This window comes from Panthera leo, chromosome A1, assembly GCF_018350215.1.
Source record: "Panthera leo isolate Ple1 chromosome A1, P.leo_Ple1_pat1.1, whole genome shotgun sequence".
Classification (NCBI taxonomy): domain Eukaryota; kingdom Metazoa; phylum Chordata; class Mammalia; order Carnivora; family Felidae; genus Panthera; species Panthera leo.
The window spans coordinates 66,073,794-66,099,467 of NC_056679.1; the positions used below are offsets into that span (position 1 = coordinate 66,073,794).

The 25,674-nt window shown below is 42.1% G+C and overlaps 1 long non-coding RNA gene across 2 annotated transcripts in view; it reads left to right on the plus strand.

Annotated features, from left to right (window-relative positions):
* Positions 1–17,041, plus strand: part of LOC122214203 — a 38,979-nt gene extending 21,938 nt beyond the window's left edge. For both annotated transcript variants that reach the window (XR_006199789.1, XR_006199791.1), the window contains 3 exons: positions 15,171–15,272; positions 16,015–16,156; positions 16,568–17,041. This is a non-coding gene — a long non-coding RNA (uncharacterized LOC122214203). The remainder of the gene's footprint in view (positions 1–15,170; positions 15,273–16,014; positions 16,157–16,567) is intronic.
* The last annotated feature ends 8,633 nt before the right edge of the window (positions 17,042–25,674 follow it).

A 25,674-nucleotide genomic window follows, 5' to 3' on the forward strand; every position in this document is an offset into this window, starting at 1 on the left:
TGAGTAAAGACGACTAACAAATTAGCTCATGGGGCAGGTGGCGCCTGGGTAGCTCAGTCGGTTAAACATCTGACTATTGATTTTGGCTCAGCTCATGATCTCACAGTTCACGCGTTCAAGCCTCACATTTGGCTCTGCGCTGACAGCATGAAACCTGCTTAGGATTCTTGGTCTCCCTCTCTCTCCGTCCCTTCCCACTTGCTCTCTCACTTTCTCTCTCTCAAAATAAATAAATAAACGTAAAAAAAATAGCTCATGAGCTTTGCTTAGCAGCCATATCGCTCATCAATTTTGTATCTGTTAGCCCAAGCTAAGTCACGTGGCAGTTAAGACCTCAAGAATCTCATTGGCTTGTGAAACAACGTCTACCACCCATCAGCTCTAGTTATGCTCCACAATGCCTCCCCTCCCCCCACCCCCACAGGACTCAGGGTAAAGGAGAATCTTTTCCTCACTCCCTTGATACTGTTCATATTCTGACAAAGAAGTCAGTGATGGGCCACTACCTCCCTCATTTCTGCTCACATTCTATTGGCAAAAGCAAGCCTCGTGGCCAAGACTGCTGCAGTCAAAGACAGGGGTTCTGTAAAGAGAGCCCCTACGGGGAAGGTCTGCAAGCATTTAGTTGCATTTAAAATCATCCTAAATCCCTACACTTCTTTCGCATAGCTTTCATGCAGCTGCTTCAAAGTCAAGTGCCCCCACTCTCCCCATCCCCCCTATTCTTTTCTTATGGACTTGCCTCTGGGGTCTGTATTAGTTTGCTAGGCCTGCCTTAACACAATGGCACGATAAAACAGAAATTTATTTCTCACAGTGCTGGAGCCTGGAGGTCCGAGACCAAGGTGCCACCAGGCTGGTTTCATCTGAAGCCTCTCTCCTTGGCATGCAAATGGCTGTCCTTTCGCTGTCTCGCCTCATGGTCTCTCCTTGTGCACACAGGCCCTGATGTCTCCTTGTGTGTCCAGATCTCCTTTTCTCATGAGGACACACATCAGACTGGGCTGGGACCCTCCCCAACATCTTCATTTTCACTTTACCTCTTTAAGTGCCCCGACTCCTTGTACAGTCACATTCTGCGGTACTGGGGATAGGGTTGCAACATGTTAATTTCGACAGAACACAATTCAGCCCGTAACAGGGTCAAAATGCAAGAGTTCACTTTTGTCTCTATTAAACTATATATATACATATGTATATACATATATATATATAGGATATAGAGACAGAAAGAGAGAGAGAGATAAATAGATAGATAGATAGATAGATAGATAGATGCACACATACTCCTGCGTCAGTCCAAAGGTAATAAACAGGCAGCCAAGTCGTTGTTTGTGAGCAAACCAGGTGTGAGAGAAAAATCCAAGAATTCCTGAGAAGTTAGTGTAAGTAATCAGAAATCTAAGGACCAAGCCAAGATAAGCTAAGACGTTGTCACATCATGGGCATAGCTGTAATTATATATTGCCTTATTTACAAAAGGAAAAGTCTTTGCTGGAAAACAAAGAGCAAAATCCAGGAGGAGATATCTCATGGGCAAATTGAGATCATTTACAGCTAGTGGAAGCCATAGAATCAAGGACTATTCTAAGAAATGTTCTGAAACCCAGTAGAGAGGAAGGAGGCTGTGTATCATAGAGCTAAGTAATCTGAAAGTAGAAAGTGCCTTATTAAAAAGCAATTTGTTTTACAGTAGAGGGAAGCATCTTAATGAGAAGAATGTCCTACATATTTCCATTTTGCATTTTGGCCCCTAGAACCTGCTTGTATGTGAGAAGGATTCCGTGTGTGCTCCTGGAAGTGAATTGAATCAGATGCTTGGGGAGTTTGTGAGTGAATGGGGCAGGATGGGTTTGCAAAACTTTGAAGATAGAATGCAAGCCTGCTTCACACACTCAAAGGAGGAAGACACACATGTCTCTAAGCCTGGTAAGCAACCCAATGGGTCTGTAAATGTTTTTAGAGCTGTTGCTAAGGCTAAGACAGAAAAATTATTCGCATCTTTCTTCTGCCTGTCAGTGAGTTGCCTGCTCTTTTCGGCATGTCTCCGAATGTGAAAATCCTCCCAGTTTGTAGTCCCTGCTGGACTCCTCTGCCCAACGCTTTTTGATCTATTCTCTGCTGCCATATCATGCAGGAAAGAGATTATTTTTTCCCCTGTGTCCAAATGGTTTCCTAAATGCTGGGCATCTGTCCTGATAAGGGTTTTGCTTTCTACATCTAAGAGCTTTCCTTTTCTTGGTGGTGTAAATTGTTCTTCAGAGGAATTAAGGGTTAGGAATGAGCTGTGTGGCTTTCTGGTATTTCAGTGGGATGCAGTTTTCCCCTACTGGGTGCATTTTTGGATAGTCTTTCCTTAAGGCTGTCTTTATACATCAAACACATCTTTTCATTTCAGATTTTGCATTGCACATCTTTATATTCATTTGTTATGCACCCTGGTGCCCTCCAAGCCCTATTTTATCCTTTGGGTTTTATCCTTCACCCTGGTAACAGGTATTCAACTTCGATTTTTTAATGTGTACCTGTATAATTTAATGACTTACTTGGGTAGGTAATATAGCTACTCCTCCTTCAAAATATGGATCTGTGGGGGATCTGGGTGGCTCAGTTGGTTGGGCATCTGACTCTTGGTTTCGGCTCAGGTCATGATCTTGTGGTTTGTGAGGTTGAGTCCCGAGTTGGGCTCTGCACTGGTGGTACAGAGCCTGTTTGGGATCCTCTCTCTCTCTCTCTCTCTCTTTCTCTCTCTCTCCCTGCCCCTCCTCCACTCACGCTCATGTATGCTCTCTCTCAAAATAAATAAACTAAAAATCATAAAAATATGGATCTCTGGAAGGAAGGGAATCACTCCCTTTCCTGCGCACTTCTTATCAAACCCAGCAAATACCACTTACAAATTTGCAAGAAAGTATACAGGCTGAAAATGTAAACTCTTCTGGACAACTCTAGTACTAACAAATCCACCAGAGTTTATAAATGTGTGACTAAGACTGTTTGGGCCCTAGAAGGATCACCAAAATATATTGTCAAGTGAAAAACATGAGGTACATAACTATGAATTCATTGTGCTGGCATTTACATGTGAAGGTGTTGGGGGGAAGACAGAAAGAGAGAGAGAGAGAGAGAGGAGAGAGAGAGAGAGAGAGAGAGAGAGAGAGAGACTGTGCCTGTCTATCTGTGTGTAAATGTAGTGTATAAACACAGAAAACAAGGTGAGTGGCTGTCTCTGGGAAGGGAGCTTAGAAGGCTGGGAAATCAGAGAGGAAAGGAGACTTATTTTTGTTCTTTTGTACATTTTGAATTTTGAATCATGCCTATACAGTACTTATCTTTTTAATCATACATTAAAAATCTTAAGTTAAAAAATTTAGAATGATGGGCATTTGTGAGGATGGCATTATGTAGAGGAACTTTTTCTGTAAGTATTATAAAGGCACTATGGCTTTGGCACAACCCAGATTGGTTTTATTGATCTTGACCCTGCTACTTCCTAGTTCAATGACCTTGGACAACGTAGTTACCTTCTCTTAGCCCCAGCTTCCTCATCCATCAATCCAAGATGATAATATCTACCAAGTTTAATTTTAAGGGTTAAATGTGACCCCACATATAAATTGCCTTGCAGAACTTGGCACACAGTAGGTACTCAGCAAAGAGTGACTGTAATTACTATTATTTCCATAGAAGAATCCATTGGTGCCACGGTCAACCTTTTAAATTTCTGTACTGCAGTCTGACCTATTATGTCATTTTCAATTTGGAGAGCCATTACCTTCTAAATCAATAGCCCATAATTCCTCTATTTCAATGGACAACCAGGAAGGTGGGGGGAAATTCCACTAGGATACTAAAAAGTCCTCCCCACTGAATCTTTATCCCAGGATTTATCAATTAATACACACATATACATACACACATTCATACATATACACATACACACATTTAATCCAAGAATTTAATTATAAGTACTTTTCATAATATGTTTCCTTCTGGAAACTACATCAGTGCTTCTAACTTTGGCATATGGAAAATGTTCTCATCCATAATGCAATGTTACTACCTAGAAATGAAACGAACTGTGTTTTTTTTAAGTTTTTTTAAGTTGTATTTATTTAAATAATCTCTACACTCAGCCTGGAACTCAAACTCATGACCCTGAAATCAAGAGTCACATGTTCCTCCAACTGAGCCAGTCAGGTGCCCCAGAACTGTTTTTTCTTAGAGTCTGCAAGAGTAATTAAATGATATGTTGTGTTTATAGGTATACTAATTCTCTTAGCCTTGGAATTTAGGAATCAATTATAACAAATATATGTATGAACAAATCTTAAATAAGCCACATAGACTATGGGTAAACCAAATTTGAAACCATTCATACTAGTTTTAAGAGCTGATAAAAATGAGCTATCATTAAAAATAAGAAAAATAAATAAATCTTCTTCAAAAAATACTTGACCTGAATCTGGTGCTTCATACCATGTTCATTATTTTATAACTGCTGTCAAAAACATCTAACCGTGATGTCTGTCTGATATTCTCTTTGAAAATGACCTCCTCATTTAATCTCAGCTGCACGAATTCAGCTACTTTTAATAAGCCAAGTGCGCACGCACACACACACACACACACACACACACACACAGCCTAAAAGAATAACTCTAAACTTCCAACTCATTTCATGAGCTATAAAAAAATATATATGTTCTTGCAAATCATGGCAGACAGCTGCCTACTAAATGTAAATTTCTCTGTTATGAAGTTTTCATTTCTAAAAAATGTTCTGGTCTAAGAAGGAAAACAGACAAAACAAGATAATTTCATGGAGGTTTTGGTTTCACTTTAGTTATGAAAGAAGCTTATAATAGCATTATTTTTATAGTCACAAAATCTATTGAATTGACGCCATGGAAATGGATTCCATCTTGAGCGCGGTGATCTGAAGGCCAGGTCAGAACTCAGCAGAAGATGCAGAAATGATGGAGGGGTGAGCACTGTTGTTGGTGGAAACATGGTTGTCCTCACTGAAGGCCTGAGGAAATATAAAATTGCACTTGAAGAAGCAAAGTCACGGTGCATAAGGGGATTGGGAGCCATGGAGGGTGAAGACTTAAAGAGTAAATAAAGTACATTGAAGAAAAATACTTACATCAGGAAGACTGGGTGGCTCAGTGGGTTGAGTGTCCGACTCTTGGTTTCAGATCAGGTTATGATCCCAGGGTCGTGGGGATCTAGTCCCACACTGGGCTCCACACTCAGTGTGGAGGCTGCTTAAGACTCTCTCTCTCTTCCCCTCTGCCTGCCCCCCTTTCCCTCTCTGCACTCTCTCTTTCAAAAAAACAACACCTTGTATTAAAAAAAGAAAGAAAGAAAAAAACAACCTCCCTGTCTGTCTTTAATTTCCACTGAGAAAATTTGAGCTCATAGAATTTGTATGAGTTGCCCAAGTCCGCACAGATGGTATATTAGTTTGCTATGGCTGTCATGAGGAACTATTGAAAGATAAACTGAAGCATTTAAAAAGTTTTAAGAGTTTAGTACCACAGACTGAGCGGCTCGACTCACAGAAGTTTATTCTCTCACAGTTCTGGAGGCTGGAAGTTGGAGATCGGGCTGTTGGCAGAGCTAGGCTCCTTCTGAAAGCAACGGGGAAGGATCTACTCTGGGACCCTCTCCCAGCTTCTGGTGGTTCCTTGGCTTCCGGCAACACAACTCAGTCTTCACATGGCCCTCTCCTCATGGGCGCATATGTATCCACATTTCCCGTATTTATAAGGACACCAGTATATTAGCTTAGGGGCCCACCCTACTCGAATACAACTTCATCTTACATCTCAATAGATCCGCAGTGGCCCTATTTCCAAGCAGGGGTGTATTCTGAGGTACTGGGGTTAGTTAGGACTTCAACATATAAGTTTGGTAACAGGGGACACAATACAGTGGTAAAACTGGGCATCAAAGCTTATAAGCTCATTCTCTTTTCACAACTAGGTCACCCTCACCACATGCTCAAACTTTTGGGTTTAGATGGAGAGTTGGTGTGGGTCACATGGATGGGGAAGAGACACTAAAGAGAAGTCAGGGAGACACCATCATGCAAGCCTTAGCTAATTTCTAGTGACATGTTGAACTCTGCTTAGTCTCATTGAAAATTCCAGACTGGGTGGAGGGGAGCCTACTTCTGTAAAGGTGAACCTGAGTCAGGCAGTACCAAGAGCTCCTTTTATCCTACAGTTAGTGCTACCCATGGTCTCCGACCTATATCTTCTCATAAATTATAGATTTGGATAAGAAGTTTAAAAATCATATAGACCAAGACTCTCAATTGAGAAAACCAAGGCCCGCCCATCTAGTTAGCAACAAAGCCTCCGTCTCCTGGTCCACAGTGCAGTGTTTTTTCCTGACGCTAGGCAATCAGGATAAGTAAAATATGAGATATCACCTTCCTGATGGGGATACTTTTTTCTCTCTCATCTTTGTCTCAAGCATCTCCTATTTAAAAGTCACTCTTAATTCTTGTCTCTCTGCCAACTCAACAGTTACGGATGGATGGATAGCATCTGCTCAAGACTATTTATTAAATACATTTGTGAATGAGAACAAAGATGCACTGTGACTTTAAAACTAAAACTCCCGCTGAGCATCCAAGTGGCCTCCTGACTTGCTTTCATCTCCACTGCTATGGAAAGACCAAGGGACTTCCTTTTACTTCCTTCTGAATTGGGAGGTGGGTAGGCCTCCTCCTGGGACCACTTTCCCTCTCTTCCCCTCCTAGATTTTTGCCTGGAACTGAACTCTTTAGAGTCTCTAAGTGTGGCTTCTCATCTTCTTGCAAAAGAAAGAGCCGCTGTCTTGTGAATGGCCCCACAGCAGTGGCTGGAGACTGTATCCCCTTCTAGCTGCCACTGTTCAGGCTCCCTGGAGACTGTGCACAGCTGAATGATCTCCTTCAGGAATATTCCTTCCATCACTCTCCTTCCTTCGAACATACTAACTGTTCACAGGTGAAGTTTTTCTTTCCAGGGTCCCCAGAACCTGGAAATATTTAAATGTTTTAAGATGTAAAGAAAAATCTGTCTTGAGGGAGGTCTTTATATTAAAGTATGAGAGAAAGAGCCAGTGCTGCAGAATCCTGCTAAGAAAGGAAGAGGCACCTGCTATGTTTCAAGTTTAATGAGGAGTCAAAGCTGTCTCTTTTCCCCTTTACCTAGCATTAAACTCTCTAGGATGTGTGATACTGTACTAGAGTTCTGCAAGATGTTACCAGTAGGAGAAATTGGCTAAGGGGCACATGGAATCTCCTTGTATTATTTCTTACAACTGCATGGGAATCCACAAGTAGCATAAAGTTAAAATTAACTTTAAAAAATCCCTAGAATAATGGAGTGGGCATGCGCACTGATAGAACAGAAGTTGCCATTGACCTGAATCACTGTGAAGGCCCTTCCTGGTGTTTGCAGTTGACCGATGGAAGCACCAGCATGAGCATCATACAGAACGCCACTTGCCATCGCAGTGGCTTCACACCCTTGGGAACCAAGAGCAGCACATTTCTCCTTCCCGTTCAAGGCCAACTTCCTAGTTGAAATCTTAATCACCTCTCTTGACTGACTTGTTCAAACCAGTGATGTGACCTGGATAATTGATTGACTAACTCTATAAAGATCTTTCCGAGGGAAAGGGGTGGCTATTTTGTTCATCTTTATTATATTTTATTTTTGTAATGTTTATTTGTTTTTGACAGAGATAGAGAGATGAGCAGGTGTGAGCGGGGGAGGGGTAGAGAGAGAGGGAGACACAGAATCTGAAGCAGGCTCCAGTCTCCGAGCTGTCAGCACAGAGCCCAATATGGAGCTTGAACCCATGAACCGTGAGATCATGACCTGAGCCAAAGTCGGACACTTAACCGACTGAGCCACCCAGGTGCCCCATCTTTATATCCAACATCTAACACAGAGCCTGGCACCCTGCAAGTGAATAAAAAATATTTGTTGGAGGAGTAAGTGAATGAATGACTGATGGATGATAAGTAATGATTCTCATTGCCTTAGGGTTCAAGTTAGTTGGAGATGGGAGCTATTCCAAATAAAGTGCTGATTTCTTGCAAATCTAAAGCCCAAATTTGGGGTTTGATATAAAATTTTTTTTCACACTATTTCTGACGGCACACAGTCATTTCTGAAAATTTAAAAAAAACACAAAAGGATGAAGAAGAAAAATTATATCACTCATGTTTTCACCATTAAGAAAAATGCTAATAAATCTTTTGCTGTTTATCATTCCAGATGAATATCACTATTCATTTCCTCAATAGTCTTTTTAATCAAATTGGAATTATAGTACACACATTTTAATAATCCGTTGTTATTCTCCATTTAATGATACAACAAAAAAGCCTTTCCACAATTTGCAGTTGTCAAAGTACAGAGCTAAGGAAGGGCTGAAAGCCTCACTCAGTCAAAATCATGTCAGTCGTATCAAAACATGGCAGTCACAGAAAGTGGCAGCATTCGGAGGGTCCACTGCGCTTGGAAGGTTCATTGTATTAGACTGAAAATGCTTCGTGTCTGTACTAAAGAGAGTGGAGACTCTTTTGCAACATGACTCGGAAGGAAAAAACAGTTTGGGCTATTTTCATAACTAAAGGCGAATATAAGGAGATATTTAATGAAGGGATAGTTGATATTAAGGCAAATCTCTGGCTACATATTAGTCAGCATCCTCAGGAGACTTGCCAACTTCTTGAAATTTAGACTTCTACAGAATCCAGGGGAAATGCCTCCCCCTCCCTTGTGCTTAATGAAAGAAGTCAGACCAAATGGATTCATACTGTATGATCCCATTTATATAAACTTTTAGCATATGCAAACTATCCTCAGGTGACAGAAATCAGAGTGTTTGTCTGGGGACAGGGTGGCAGGTAAGGGTGTGAAGAAGGAATTATAAAAGGGCGTTGTGGGGGGCGCCTGTCTGGCTCAGCCGGTTAAGCGTCCGACTTCGGCTCAGGTCATGATCTCACGGTCCGTGAGTTCGAGCCCCGCGTCGGGCTCTGTGCTGACAGGTCAGAGCCTGGAGCCTGCTTTGGATTCTCTGTCTCCCTCTCTCTCTGACCCTCCCCCATTCATGCTGTCTCTCTCTGTCTCAAAAATAAATAAACATTAAAAAAATTTTTGAAAAAAGGGCATTGGGAAACTTTGGGGTAGTAGATACAGTCATTATCTTGAATTTGGCAAGTCTCGCTGGTATATAGGTATGCAAAAGTCCATCAAATGTCAGATTCAAATGTGTACAAGTTCATTATATATCAATTATATCTCAGTAAAGCTGTAGAAACAAATAAAGGTGCTAGAGACAGCCAAAATGTCCTCCAATAGATGTATGCATAAACAAACTGCATGCTATATCCATAAAAATTTTGGTCAAAATTTTTTTTAAAATATCAAGCCATGAAAAGACACGTAGAGACCTAAGTGCATGTGGCTCAGTGAACAAAGTCAGTTGAAAGGCTATAAACTATATGACTCCAACTATATGTCATTCTGGGAAAGGCAAAACTGTGGAGACAGTAAAAAGATCCCCCCGGGGCTCAGGGGAAGAGAGGGAGGGATGAATACAGGCGGAGCACAGAGGATCATTGGGGCAGTGAAATTATTCTGAATGATGCTGTGATGGCGGATACTTTTGTCAGCACCCATAGAATGCATAACACAAAGACTGGACCTTAATGTAAACTCTGGACATTAGTCATACTAACGTACCAGTATTGGCTCATCAATTGTAATAAATGTACCTCATTAATGTAAGATGTGAATGATAGGGGAAACTGGAGGCCAGGGTGAAGGGGTGCATGGAAAATCCCTCTACTTTCTGCTCAATTTTTCTGTAAACCTAAAACTACTCTAAACAAATAGTCTATTCATTTAAAAAAATCTTTTAAGATGCCAACAGGTATAAAATGAGGAGATTGCACCTCAAAGTTCAAATCTCAAGCTCATCCCAAAAGACCAGGAACTCCAGGAACTCTGCATTAAATCCACCCACAACCCCCCAAGCTCTCACAACCAGTTCTTGCCCCACATACCCTGCGCCCCCGGCCCCTGTAAGTCTTACAGTCCATGACACCTGCCTTGTGGGGTTGAGGTCCCAGCATCCCGGCTCCTGACAGACCCCAGGAAACATCATTTTGGAGATTTGGTCTCCTTCCTGTGTCAGCCTGTGTTCAGGCTCCATCCTTCTGTTTGGGTTCTTTTAGGTCTATTTTAGGTGCAGTCTGACTCATGCATTTCACTGAGGGTTCCCTGAGACTTGTTTCTCCTCTTTACATTTGGAGATTTCCTAGGCAGCATCTTACTCAAGAACGCCTCATTGGGATTATTCATTGATCTTCCCTTCCTTCCCCCCTTCCTCATGCACACCCACCTCTCCCTGTGCAGCAAAATCAAGGCATCTGTGTATGAAATCTTGTCTAACTTTTTGCCATCTGGCTTCTTGTGGCCTTCTCTGGCACTGACCTCACATTTACCCTCTTAGGAAGGAAGGCTTCATTTCATGATAGAAAGGTTATAATGTATTAAGGAAGTCAAGGAAGAAGGCATTCACCCATTATTCCTTTATTCAAAGATAACTGTGGTTTACATTTTGATATTTATACTTTCAATCGTTTTTCAGGAAATAAGCATAATTTTAAACAAAACTGTGATCATGTTACGTTCTGTAGTATAATCTATTTTCACTGAACAATATATTATTTGCACTTTCTCATCTGATTTTAAGGACTATGCAATAGCTCACGGTACAATAAATAATTGTGATGTTATCATAATTGCTTTAATTGATTCCCCTATAACACTTAGTATTGTTTGCAGTTTTTCAACTCTACTAATAATTCTGCAACAAACATCATTATCAATTAACCTTTATATTCATCTCCGATCATTTTCAAGGTTGAATGCCTAGAGGTAGGACTATTGTGTTGAAATGCATGTTTGTTTTTAATGTTTTTGTTATATGTTTCCAAATCAATCCTGAATGATTGCATCATCTCCACTCCCGAAAGTGGTGCACACAAGTGCCCAAGAAGTGATTTCATCCTTAAAGCCAAAACTCAAAAAACACATCAGAGTGTAAACTTCAGTGCGTTGGAGAGTGCCTGTCAAAGTGTAAGATGCAAAAATTTGGAGAGAAAGTAAGAATATAAAATGAGACTCTAATGGAATATGTCATGACATTGATAGTATAATATTTCCATTAAATGTGTATTGTTAGCCACTCTACATTAACCACTCTACAGCCGTAGAGAATAGAAGATGTAACCATGCCTCAAAGCAAGAGGGAAACATGGTTTCACTGTCTAAGCCTTTCTTTTAAACCTGTTTATAAACAATGTAACATGGCACCTTCTCAGAATCCAGGCAAAGATTAGTCTGAAAGGCCCAGGGACCTTTTGCATGGTGAGTCTGTGGTATGAAAGAAGGCCTAGATAGCATGCTTCTCCCAGAAGGGTGTAATGCACCTGCATTCCTCTGAGCATTGCCAATCAACTCTTCTCTCTGCCTTTCTCCTTCTCCATTCATTCTGTCATCAACCTTCACTTACCTTCAACGACATGGTGCTGTTACCCAACCCTATCTTCTGACCTTGTTCTGAACCCTGTAAAGTGCAATCCAGATTAATCAAATCAGGGCTTAAGAGGTGTTTTCTACGCTAGTTGTTTTTGGAACGGGTTCTGGCATGTTATCAACACTTTCATCCGTCTCAGAGATGTTACAATGGCATGTACAGATCTCATGGATCTCCTTCAAGTATGAGCTGGTGGTAAGGTGCATAATTTGAATGTGCTAAGGCATAGAAACAGTAGCCGTAAAGGAGAGAAGATATTTGCATATGGTGTATTTTGGATTTGATGTGTTGAGCATCCCTTTTTAACTTCCAAAGCATTAAGATGGCAACGTTGTGTGAAATCTGGTTGGCAGTCAGTTACCAATATAAATCCAAAGTCCTACTGCTATCTTCTACTGCTCACGGATTTCCAAAGGTTACCAGTTCAATGGAATGGCCAGTTGTATGCCAGCCAAATCACCCTAGGCTGGTTTTCCGACGACCCCAGATCACCATGATCCCCAGTACCTTGGGGCAGTGGGTCAGGCTCCAAAACGCCTCTGCCAAATGTTGGCTTGTTGTTTGCCAAAACATAGGTGGACCTTCTAGATTTCAAATAAAGCTAAATGCCCAAGTTTTACAAATGAAAACTCCCAAGGAATGATTCGAAGTTGCAGAAGTGTTAGAAAATCTGATGGAAAAGAGAAGAAAAGACCTCAGCGGGGCCAGAACCCAAGAAAATTATCCAGAACCAGAATGGTCTCAAAAATGGAGCCAAGCAGATGTACACATTGCCTGCATTTTTCTTTTGCTTCACTTGTTTCCTTCTAATTACTCTTTTAACAAAATGCTTCCTGTGTAATTTTCTCCCCATTATATCCATCTTCTCCCTTGGTAATTGTAAAGAGAAACAGCAGACGCTAACATAATTAAAACTAAATTTCACTTCAGCATGTCACAAGATGTCAAAACAACCTCAGTTGATAAGCCAGGGAAAAATAAGGAATATGTATCTCTACTAAAATGGTGAACTTTGAGTAAAGCAGATTATTTATTCTCCATAGTGTGGGTGGGCCTCATCCAATCAGCTGAAGGCCCTAATAGAACAAAGACTGACTTTGCTGAGCAAGAAGGAATGCTGCCAGTAGATGGCCTTTGGACTTGAACTGCAACGTCAGTTATTTCCTGAGTCTTCAGCCTGTTGGCCCACCCTACAGATTTTAGACTTGCCAGCCTCCATAACCATGTGACGCAATCCCTTACAATCTCTATAGATAGGAAGATAAGCAGGGAGATAGATGATAGATAGATAGATAGATAGATAGACAGACAAATGATGATAGATGATAGATAGATAGATAGATAATAGATAGATAAGAGACTGTGTATATAGATATAGACATAGATAAATGTATATGTGTATCTGTATATGCATGTGTATATGTATAGAGAGAAATATACACATCTCTCTACATGTATAAATGCACACACATACACACACACACATTCTATTGGTTCAGTTTCTCTGCAGAGCCCAGACTAATGCACCTGCTTTACACTTTTCAGATGGGAAGATTCCAAAATTGTAAGAACAAGGTTATCTTTTGGAGGCCTAAATAGAGCCGCCATTCTCAGGAAGCAAACATAGGATAGAGGACAACAGCAAGACAGTCACAAGTCTCATTTCCCCCCAGGAAGGGAACAATGTTGGACAAGTCAGACCACCAAGGTTGGCGTATCAAGAGCTGCATGTAGATAAGTGTATACGGAACCCTACCAGACACTAAGTGCCGTGTTTAATCCATTAGTGAGAGAGAGCAGGTGGGCCCAGCATAATGAGAAGGACTTTGTTGATTATCTGTTCAATCCCCTGGTTAAAATTGTCCAAGAAACATAAGTAAATAAATCAGAGGAGAAAATCTTGGGAGCTGTACATTTACCCTCCTGAATAAAATTTAGCATGAAGAAAGCTAAAAGCGTGAGGTACTTATTCCCATTCCAGAAGCAGGAAGGGTACTGAGGAAGGACTTTTTCCCTCCGAAGCACTAAACAGGGGCTGTCGATAGCAACATAACAGAAAGAACAACATTTGCTTCAGGAGGCTCAAAAGCCAAACTGGCTGCAGGAATTAGAAACACACAGAACATTTCTGATTCTTACTGAAAACTAAGCACAGAGTAGCATTGGTGGCTAAACACCATTCCTATTTTACACTGGAAACAAACAAACAAAAATGAACTGACAAGTCATTTGACTCCTGGGTCTAACCTCAAACTTCACAACACAAAGTACGTGAAACTACTCTCTCCTTGCAACTCTGGCCTGTCCTGTGTTCCACACTTGCCCCCTTTCCATAGGAGATGATTCTACCCCACTGTGGTCTAGACCAAATGCAGTTGCCTTTCACTTGTGAAATAGTCTTTCATTTAAAAAATCATTAAATGAGGAAGGAGAGCAAAAACGTCGTAGCACAATCCATCACTCAGGGATAACCCTAGTAACAGTTCATGGCTTTCCTTCCAGACTTTTCTACCACAGCCAACCTCACACAATTCATTTTTTAGTTTCTTTCTTTCTAAATAATTGTTCCAAAAAGGTTTTAAAGCAGTTTGGACACATGCATCTTCCTGAGCCTCTATTGTCACCTTCTATAAAATGAAGATAGTATTCCTAACACCCATCTGATCCAGCAGTTGGGAAAACTAAACAAGTTAGCACATCTAGTACATAAAAGTAACTTGACCTTCCCGCCCCTCCATCTGTTCTTCCTTCCTTATTCCTTTCCTGCCTTCTTATTGATTCATTCCTTGAAAACGAGTTTGCTAAGCACCTGCTGTACGCTGGGACCTGCAGTAGGCACCAGGCTCACAGTAATGAAGAAGAGGAGAGCCGTGATTCCTGCATCCACAGCACATGGACATACTGAGATAAAGAAAGTGACAGGGCTGTGGGAACAATGGCAAGAACATCAGAACTCGGGGGTGAGGAGGGAGGTGGTGTTCCAAGCATAGGAAACAGTATTACAAAGGTCCTGAGTCAGACCATCGGAATGTGTCTGGAAAAGGAAAGAGTAAGTTTCTGTTGTTATAAACCACCTAGTCGTGGTCATTTGGTATGGCAGCCCTAGGAGACAATACATGTTCATTATTCTCCTTTTTAAAATTGCTCATATGGGGCACCTGGGTGGCTCAGTCGGTTGAGTGGCCGACTTCGGCTCAGGTCATGATCTCACGGTCCGTGAGTTCAAGCCCCGCGTCGGGCTCTGTGCTGACAGCTCGGAGCCTGGAGCCCATTTCGGATTCTGTGTCTCCCTCTCTCTGACCCTCCCCCGTTCATGCTCTGTCTCTCTCTGTCTCAAAAATAAATAAACGTTAAAAAAAATTAAAAAATAAAAAAATAAATAAAATAAAATAAAATTGCTCATATAATTATCTAGCGGAGGCCCTGGCTTTCATAACTACTAGAATCATCCATGAGCTACGCGTTTGTTTTATACCTGTAAGATGAGTGACGTTGATCGTGCATAAGTGAGGTAAACATTTTCTTTCTCTGTTGTTTATGTTTTTGCTTAGTGAACTCATTCATCAAAGTCAAAGCAAAAACAAACACCAGTCTACCCGGATCCAAAGCCAAATTTGCGAGATAGGGAATTAAGAACATGCCACTGTAAAACGGTGAGATCTTTGCTATTTTTATAGAATGCGATGCTTGTGTTTGTGTTTGGCTAATGTAGTTAATCATCAGCCCAAATCATCTGCTCCAGATTTACACTCCTATTTTCAGGGCTTCAAACCATTTGGAAAGCACCATTATGCTTCTGTTTGTTTCTCAGAGCGAGCTCAGCCGCGTTACTGCAGGTAGACGCTTGTTGTCTGTTAGCTTAGGCAGGGCTTCTCAGCCAATGCAGCACACGCCATTGCTGGTGCTGGGACTTTGTTTTTGATCCAGGAGATGCCGGTCACTGGAATTCGACGGACAGGAGCCAAGACTGCCCAACTCAAAATGCCCATAAGCACCACTGATAGGGACTTCCAACGCGACCAATGCAACATTTGTGACATGCCAAAGAGATGCCATCTGTCTTTTCGGTGTGAGGAAAACAATAAAAAGTGACTTGTATTGGCTTTCTCTCTTTGTATCCAGGGTACCTTGTGCATCACCCCCTTAGACCCTTTTCTTGTCAGATGGTGCGTTCACGTGTCCATCTTCCCCTAGTCTCTGTGTTACATCAGCATTGAGACACCGCTTCATTCATCTTTGTATCCCCAGCACGTGTTAGGAACAGAATGACTGCTCAATTCAGTTTGATGAATGAAGGAATGAAACCTTAGCAAACCTACTAGTTTAGAACAAATTATCCTTTTGGCTATAGAAGTACTCTCTGGGGGAAAGAACACAGGATTTATCCTTTTCTAGGGTTTGTGACATACCAGTTCTACCATTATCTTACGAGGTCTCGGTTTCTTCATCTGGAGAGCAAGGAGAGTTGGAGTTTGGTCTCTGCATTATTCTAAAGTCTGCTCCAGCTTCAGAAGCTCTGCGTCTTTGTTAAATAAAGGTAATAGCACATCAAGAGTAGACACCCGGTCCCTATCGCCAGGTGCAAACAATTTAAAATTCTCTACTAATCTTCTAACGGCAGCCATTATCACATTCAATGTCAGAGATCTGGCCAAACATCCATTGTAGAAACTACCTTTCAAAAAAAAATGTGGCTAATTCTAGAACGTGATCTATGTGGTCGTGTGTCATCTTGGTTTCCATGGTAGAATATTTTTCTTGTCAGCCCTGAAGTAAGAAAAGGAGGATACCAAGAGCCGTTTTAGGTAGTCAGAGGCAAAAGAGAATGAGTATTGCACAAAAGCAGAGAGAGAAGAGAATATGGAAAAAATGACAGGATGCCACTTTGTGAGTCAGTTGTAAAAGACTGACTTCCATCTTGCTAACGAACTCTCTATTGCCTTCTCAGCTTGAACCATTTATGAAGCAAGCAGTCTTGTTCGCGGGGCCCGTGTGGCAAAAAGTTGAGGGTCGTCTGCAGCCTATAGCCGGCAAGAAACCAAGGCCCTCAGGCCAACAACCCACAAAGAAGCAAATCTTGCCAACAAAAACGTGAGCTTGGAAGCAAATCCTTCTCCAGTCGAACCTTAAGATGACAACAGTCTGGTCTACGCCTTGATGGTGGAGTGATAGGAACCCTGAAAGAGACGACCCAGTTATGCCATGCCCAGATTCCCTGACCCACAAAAGCTGTCAGATAATAGTAAATGTGTGTTGTTTTAAGCTGCTAAATTTGAGGGTGATATGTTACACAGCAACAGATGACTTATACTTGGTGTCAAGAATTCACATACAGTTTGTTACCTGACACTAAATGCCAATGACTTATTTTTTTCTCCTCTCTGGTGGTCACTTTGTTGATTAAAACTCCATCTGGTCCCCAGCATCTTGGTTTTTCCATTAAAATGAAGTAGAGCTCTTTCTTAGGTAAATAGTTGACTCTAGCACTGAAGCAGAAAAAGCAAACACAGAAGCTGAAACATTTTGTGGTGCCAGAAAGTAAAAGGATAGAGGAATCAACTCGAAGGAGACTGCAGTGTTCAACCTGGAACAAGTCGAGCAAGTAAACAAATGATGGTAATGTATTATAGCCCACAGAATAAAATGAATATTCATGAATCCCTACAACATAAATAAGCATGGGGAAAGGAACAGTAGAGTTTAATTAATAAACATAGAAAGAATGGTGCGAATAGAAAATAACCGGAGACAAATTCCACAGGAGTCATTGTATGATAAATGATGTATTGACATAGTCTAAAAATAAGATATTTATTAGTTATAAAAGGGGAGGTGGAGAGAAATTGGAAAAACCTGTGAGATACCATTTTAACAAATGATCAAATCTAACATCACCAACAAGAAGACATTACATGGAAACATCACATACCTCCTCCTGAACTCATACCATCAAATAAAGTTCAAGGTTACTTTGGTAGTATTCTTGCCAAAAAATGCTTAACTTCAATTTATTTATGAAAAAAAATTAGACGAGCATTGAGAGCTTTACTATTATCTTACTGTATTGTACTCTCTTGGTCTTAGTTTCTTTTTCTGGACGATAAGGGGGTTGACTGGCCAGTATTCTTCCAAAGTGTCAAAGTCATGCAAGACAAAGAAAGACAGGATTTTCACAGTTCAGAAAAGACTAGAGACACGACAACAAAATGCCATATGGGATCAGAAAAGGGACATCAGGGAACACTGGTAAAATTCAAATAAGGTCTTTAGATTGGCTAATATTGTATCAAGAGTATATTTGTGTCAATTGTTTATTAATTATTAAGTCAGTTAAGTGTTTAATAATTAAGTGAAATAATTTATTAAGTGTAACAATTAAGTGTAATAATCTATTAATTGTCAAGTCAATTAAGTGTATCAGTATGTCCTGGTTTGATCACTATACCATGTTTACACAAGACGGTAACACGAGAGTAAACTAGGGTGAAGGGTACGCGGGAAGTCTCCTGACTCTTTTGCAACCTTTCTGCAAATCTAAAGTTATTTCAAAATTCAGAGTTTAAAAATAAGAAACTCCACTTACCATCCTAAAATTGGGGTCCTGACAGTCTTTGGTCTCACATCACAACTTAACAGGTACAAGACCTTTGATCTAAGTTACAAAGGAGTCTCTCCTTAGGAGGTATTTGTCTACCGATATCAAAAGACACCCTGCTTTTGGGCAGCAGGGGGTGCATTTCTGCTACATTGACAGTTTTTATTTCAACCCCTATAAGACAGTTTTAATTGATCTCTTTTAACTTTACAGAGTCAAGAACCCACAGGTGTTTGTCTCTGTCCTTCAAATCACTGATGGTAGAATTGTTGATACAAATCATCAACAAAAGAAAAAGTGTGCACATCAAGGCCCTTATATTCTACTCTTTAGTCATGTTTTTACGTGCTTTTCACATGGCTTACTTAGTCAAACCTCAGTTACCTGCAAATGTGTTCAGAACATACGACGCAAGCAACATTTCATAATGATCCGAGGAAAAAGTGATTCTACTAATCATTATGTATACGTTTGGTAGTAGAAGCTGTCTAAAATTGCCTTAATTATTTCTCATAATAACTAACCTTTTATTCTTCCTGAGTATCAGGCACTGAGCAGATCACTCTATGGATTACTTCCTTTAATCCTTCAGTAGCCCTGAGGTAGGCATAGATGCAACAGCAAACAGACATTCGTTGGTAATCTCTGGCTTCAGAGAAAGACCAGGCTGGATGTCATTGGGCCCCGTGGAACTTCTGTGCAGGGGAAATAACTGAGTTGCCACCGGCGTCATCGTTTATTTGATTGATCCCTTTTTATTTATTTCTTTTAAATCAGGTTACTCTATTAGCACTGGGGTGGAGGAAGACGGGAGAAGGAATTGAGGGAAGGAGAGACAAAAGGAAGGAAGAAAGGGAAGAAAGTAGGAAAGAAACATCTCAAATTGTATGAAGAATCTCAATGTTGTCACAAACAAAGAAAACTTTCAGTTCGATGTGTTTTAAATTAGAGACGTTTCCAGCTGGAGAAGGACTCAGGGGGAACATGAAAGCCATCTTTAAAAATGTGAAGGGCTGTTTCGGGAAAGTGGGATTCGACTGTGGTCTGAGAAGGAAGTTTAGGGAGACATATTTCAACTTATTATCAAGAAACTCTTTGTGGCTGCAAAGCCCAATTACAGGTGAGGCTGCCTGAGGACTTGGTGAGCTCCTGGCCCCAAGAGGTGCTCCAGAAAACTCTGGACATCCAGCCCTCAAAGAACAAGGATAAAAGCAGGGATTGGCGCTTAAATTAGATGACCTTAAAAGTCTCTTCTAGCCAAGAAACTCCCTGAGGAACTCTGAGCGCCCTCTTTGCCACTGGATCGGATCCATCTGCAAGATGGCAACTTCCAGCTCCTTGCTCATGGTGTCCCGAATCTAGTCCATTTGCACACTGATTGTGGAGAAGCAAACTGAATAGTGTTGGGGGATAAGAGGCTGACTTAGACAAGCAGTACATTGATGTCAGAATCTTTCATCGCCAAGAGAGATCTAAGTGAGTTCTAACATTTGAAAGACTTGCTTTTGTGAACTTCTGTCCCTGATGGTCCTGGTCGACCCTTACCTACAAGCGGAAGGCTGTGCAGTGTGCTAAGAGATCAGCTCTGGAGTTAGCCTGCCTGGGTATAAATCGTGGTTCCCATCTCTTGACTGGGGCAGTCACTGGTATTCTTTACCCACCTATTTCCAGATCTTTTCTCCTATGTGGTAGGATTAGATGTCGCCCACCATACACTTGCTGTGACCATGTGACCCACTGTGGCCCGTGACCCAAAAGCTGTAAAGTCAGTGTGTGATTTGTAGCCTGGTCTCAAAATGAGGACGGTGCAGAACAGAGCTCCCAGCCACTCCTGACGGTCATGCGGCGTGCGTGAGAAAACAAATCCTTGTTGTTTTAGCCCACTGAGGTCTGGGGATGTGACCTGAGTATAACTCGGCCTCCCCTGAGTGATACCCAAGCTCTGGGCCACTTACTGAACATCTCTAGACCTCAGGCTTCCCATCCATAAAATGGAAGAATAGTAGCCTCCACCTCATAGAAGTGCTTTGGGAATCAAGTGAGAAAGTTAATGTGCACAAAATGCTTCACCCAGTGCCCGGCTTATAAGTCCGTGCTCAAAAATGTTGTCTACTATTACCGCTACCCCATAAGCTCCATTGGGTCAGGAACCACGTGGCCGGACACATTGCAGGCACTCAACGAAAATTTGTCATAAATGGAAATTAAGTTGTTCTCGACAAGAACATTAGTGATGCTCCGTAAGCCAGTGCTAACCCGGTGAAGAATACTCAGTTGAAACCTCACTAATGGCAGCCGCCCCCCTAAAACTCTCCCTTTGCTTCCTAAGATACCACTCTTGACCTGGTTTCCCCCTATTTTTCTGGCCCCTCTGCAACCCCTTTTCCAGATCCTCGTTCTATCCCTTACTATCAGTGCCATTCTGCAGAGTGAGGGCTTTGGTCCCCCTCATATTGGAATCACTGGGTAGATTTTAATAAAATACTGATTAATGCCTGGGTTCCACCCCCGGGTATCCTGATGTAACTGGATTCAGAACATCTGGGCGTCGACATGCTTAGAAGCTCACCAAGTGATTATAATGTGTGGCCAAAGTAAACTAGTGCTCGACACCTGTCCTGTCCAACGCAGTGGCCGGCTGCCACATGTAGCCATTAAGCGCTTCAAAGGCGAGAAGTCTATGTAGGATGTGCTGTTAAGCCGAAAATGCATACCAGGTTTCAAAGACTGGTATGAAGAAAAAAGCATGTGAAGTAGTTCATTAATAATTTTTCCACTGGGCACGTGCTGGAAGGATGACATTTTGGATAATTGAGTTAAATAAAATATATCGTTCAAATTAATTTTACCTCTTTTTACTTTTTAATGTGGTTGTTAGAAATTTTTAAATTATGTACCTGGCTTATGTTACATTCCAACTAGAAAGAGCTGCTTTACACACTTGATGAATGTCGCTATCTTTTTTTTTTCTTAATGTGTATTCATTTTTGAGAGAGCGCAAGCAGGGAAGGGGCAGAGAGAGGGGGACAGAGGATCTGAAGCGGACTCTGCACTGAGAGGCTCCCAGCAGCAAGGCGGATGTGGGACTCGAACTCGCGAACCCTGAGGTCAAGTCAGACGCTCAAACAACTGAGCCACCCAGGAGCCCCGGTGCCATCTTTTCTCATGGCTCCTACCACCTGTACACCAATCACCCTCAAACATGTTTCTCCAGCACTTATTTCTTTTCTGAACCTCAGATTCACATACCCAACCCAAACACAACATCTCCTTCATAAAATCTGTTCCTGCTCCTCCTACAGCTGCCTGGGCCGCGTCTATACCTACTGAGTCAGTAGACCAGAAGCCTACAGTGCTTCCCTGGTTCCTGCTCTCCTCACATCTTCCCCAAACCCTGTGGACCAACTCTAGTCCCTCCTACTTCTTAACTTTCCCTCAGGATTCCCACCACATTCCATTTCCACTATCCCTGCCCTCACAGACTTTTAGCAGGTTCTCCACGCTCCTTACCTTCCCTCTAACCTATGCTAGACACCTAACAATAGGTGGGTGTTTTAAAATGGGGCGCCTGGGTGGCTCAGTCGGTTAAGTGTCCGACTTTGGCTCAGGTCATGATCTCACAGTTCGTGGGTTTGAGCCCCGCGTCGGGCTCTGTGCTGACAGCTCAGAGCCTGGAGCCTGCTTCACATTCTGTGTCTCCCTCTCTCTCTGCCCCTTCCCTGCTCATGCTGTGTCTCTCTGTCTCAAAAATAAATAAACATTAAAAAATTTAAAAAAATAAAAATAAAAAAATTAAAAAAAATAAAATGCAAATCGCCTCCCGCTCAAATGTCCTTTCCTGCCTCCAGTGGCCTTGAGGAGTCACCCAGGCCCTTAGGATACTATCCTTCCCTGCCTTTTCCCAGTTCCCACCTGGCACTGCTCCTCCAGCTGTGTTGAACCACCGATTCTGCCATGTACCCCACTCTCCCAAGACTCTGGATCTTTGCCCAAACTGTGCCTGGACTGTCCTTCTGGTTCCCTTGTGCCGGCGTGGCTCTCATACTTCAGGACTCCCAAGCTCCTCCCTGCAAAGCCCTCCCCAACCAACCCAACCCTCAGACTGGCTAAGGAGGCCCCCGCCTGCTCTCATAGCCACCTGTGTCCCCTTGCATCATATGCCTCGGTGGGCGCCGTATTGGCTTTTTACTTTTGTCTATCTCTCCCATCAGACGACGAGCTTCTGAAAGGCAACAGCCATTCCTGGTACGTCTCTGTATCCCCAGCGTCTCACTTAGTGCCAAGTGCATGATAATAAAATATCATCATCATCACGACAATGATAATAATAGCCACAGACATTGAGCAGTTGCTGCCTGTCAGAAACTGTGTTCTGTTCTCTGCACAGTTGTCATTTTCAGTAAGAAGTTTATCATGTTTATTAAAACAATAAAATTTACGGGACGCTTGGGTGGCTTAGTTGGTTAAGCGTCCAGTGACCGATTTCAGCTTAGGTTATGATCTCATGCTTCATGGTATCGAGCCCCCCGTCGGGCTCTGCACTCTCAGACCCTGCTTGGGATTCTGTCTCTCTCTTTCTCTCTCAAAATGAATAAATATTAAACAAATAAAATAAAACTTAAGCATGTGCCCAGGACTGTATGAAACACCGCAAAAAAACCACTAAGGAGAATATTCTCTATAGGACCTGAAAATATAATTGGGTAACAACAATAGTGCATGATTATTCCAGACAAAACCACCACCCAAAGACAGACATCATGCAAATAACTTGTAATTTATTAAAGTGAAATCAAAACCTTACACAGAATACGGTTTTGTTCACCAACATTAATGAAGCATAGGATGCTTCTGCCCAATCTTAAATAATCCCTATTAGTGTATCCATTCAACAATCTGTGTGATATGTATAGCACGGTGTGGTGATGAATATTATATTTCTCTAAACATATGCTTTTGTATGTATGGGGATACAGATATATATCTTTGAAAATAATCAAGAGACAGAAAAGAAACACATGCATCATTTAAGGCAACAAAGGCCAAACAGGTCTCCAAGCCCATTAGAACTTCGGAATACGGAGAGACAAATGTGGACTGCTGTAACCGGACCCCTCCTGCAGGTAGTAAGATTTGAGGCGGAAGCTGACACAGATTGAATGCACGGTAAGCAAGAAGAGGGGTTTTGCAAGGCGGAGGAAAACAGCTTGAGCAAAAGCATGGAAGAGGCCTTGAGCATGTTCTAAGAACACTGGTTTGGCTTCTCTGTGAAGTTAAATCTCACCTGTGTCTTTAAACATTGCAACAGACTATTTTTTTTCATCTCCTCTGACTCATGTCTGTGCTTTTGTCTCATTTGTGGTGCAGGGTGAAGGACTGTGCCTTTCTGATGAGGACCAGTCACTCCCCAGGATATAGCACTGTCAGAGACGAAAACAACGTTGTCTCACTCCTTCAGTCCTCTGAGGTGAGAGCAGGCTGCTTCACGGTTCACACGCTGTTCTGCTGCTGGTTAGCGGGCTTGTGCACCTGTTCCACCCGGACATATAAATTACCATCTGCACTCCAAGTGCTTCAGAGATGGCCACAATTGATCACGTGGGGAGGTAACAGAGGTCTGTTACTGTTTTATTGACATCTGTGGAACAATCCTGAGCTTTGAGCAAATTTAGCACACCAAGCAGTTTGTATAACCTCTGACCGTCTATTTTTCAGAACTCACATGCGAAACTGTGGGTAGAATTTGCTATACCTGAGATTATAGGGGTGTGGTATATTAGAGGGAGATAAAACCATCAGGGGAAGCCAAGACCTGACCTTAGACCCACCAAATGGGACTGGGCAGACCCTGAAGACTTCACCCAGGAGTCGGGCTGGAGGATAAAGCAAGATGGCCTTGATTACTTCTTCCCTTGATCTAGATTGAAAGGCCAAGGGTGGATATAAGCTGCCTACTGTGCTATGCGCTTACTGCTTCCATCTCCCTCCTGATGAAATACTAGAAGAGCAGATAGGACGCCACAGCCACCTCCCAGGCTGCCTGAGGAAGAAGAGACAGGAAAATACAAATCTGGGGACAAATTTTTGGTGCTCAGGACAGACCATTAAAACAGGAGGGGTAGATAGGGTTCACCATATATGAATTTAAGCTGTCTTAAATATGAATTTCCGAACTTCGCTGTCTTGTTTCCCCTCCCGCCTGCAGAGGCTGGGCTGACCAATGCAGAATCTAAGGTAAGCAAAGTTCACAGCTCCCAGGAGGTGGCCCATTGGGACCCCTTGGCTGGGTTGAGTCACTGGAAGATTCTGTGCATTCCCTGGACTCTAACAGCATAGGATGAGGCGTGTGACCCAGTCTTCAAGGCCCAGGTTCAAGTGACCCCTGCAACTCCCATGCCTCGTGTTGTCTAGTGCACTATTGACCAGACCTGATTATGGAATCAGATCTGCTGATTCAGTGTGCTGGCAAGTTTTGTAAGCCCCAATTAGCTTAAAGTAGAAAGAAATGATGGTCAAGTGCGGGTGGCTTGGTGGGGAGGAAAATTGGCAGAATTAAGGCTTGAGGTACAAAGCTGGGTAGGCTATTTTCTACATTACACTTAAACCTTTCTATAACTGCAGCCCTCAAGAGAAATACATCTGATGAAAACCACATGATTCTAATTAAATGAACTAAGCAATGCTTCTTTGTGCTAAAGATTTCATGGTTTGCCTCATTTGTAATAGGAGGAGAAAACATTTTAAAAGAATAAACTTTTGAAAGCAATCCATGTTTACCAACCAGGTAACGTATAAGATCATTCAAGGAAAGGCAAAATAAACCAATATCAAAAGCGTGTTCCAAAAAAACAAAGTTTGTACAAACATTCCCCATTGCAACTAAGATATCTCAAGGCATACTAAATATGTAATTTCTACAATTTCCCCCAGATGTAATCATTTGCTAAATCACAGGAGGGCAAGTGGGGAAGGAGGGGAGCTGAGGAGAATGGCATAGGCTAGAAGCAGCTTCCAGACAATTCTCTTCCTCTCTTTAAGTTTTATTCCACCCGCCTACAACATCCTTCCTTTTCTGTCCCTTCCAATTTCCAATCACTTTTCCTCATTCTCTGAAGACTTTGACAGTTGACCCCTGCCTTTGTCCAATTCAAGGTCTGTGTGAACACCCATCCAGTATCTAGGCTTTCGTCTCCTTGACCTCATCTCCAATAAATTCCTTCTTTCCTCTAGCTTGACTTTCCTCTCATGCCCTTGCCCAATCCATGACCAAATACTGTTGATTTTACTTCCCAACATTGTCTCAAAACTGTTCACTTTTCTCTACTTTTCACCTATACTGTGTTGACTCAACGTCATCCATTGCCTAAGCAGGGTCCATAGCCTGTGTATATCTCCCACACCCATTCTCTCTCCCCACTGGAGCTACTGTAAAATACTAGTTTGATCATCTTATGTCTGTT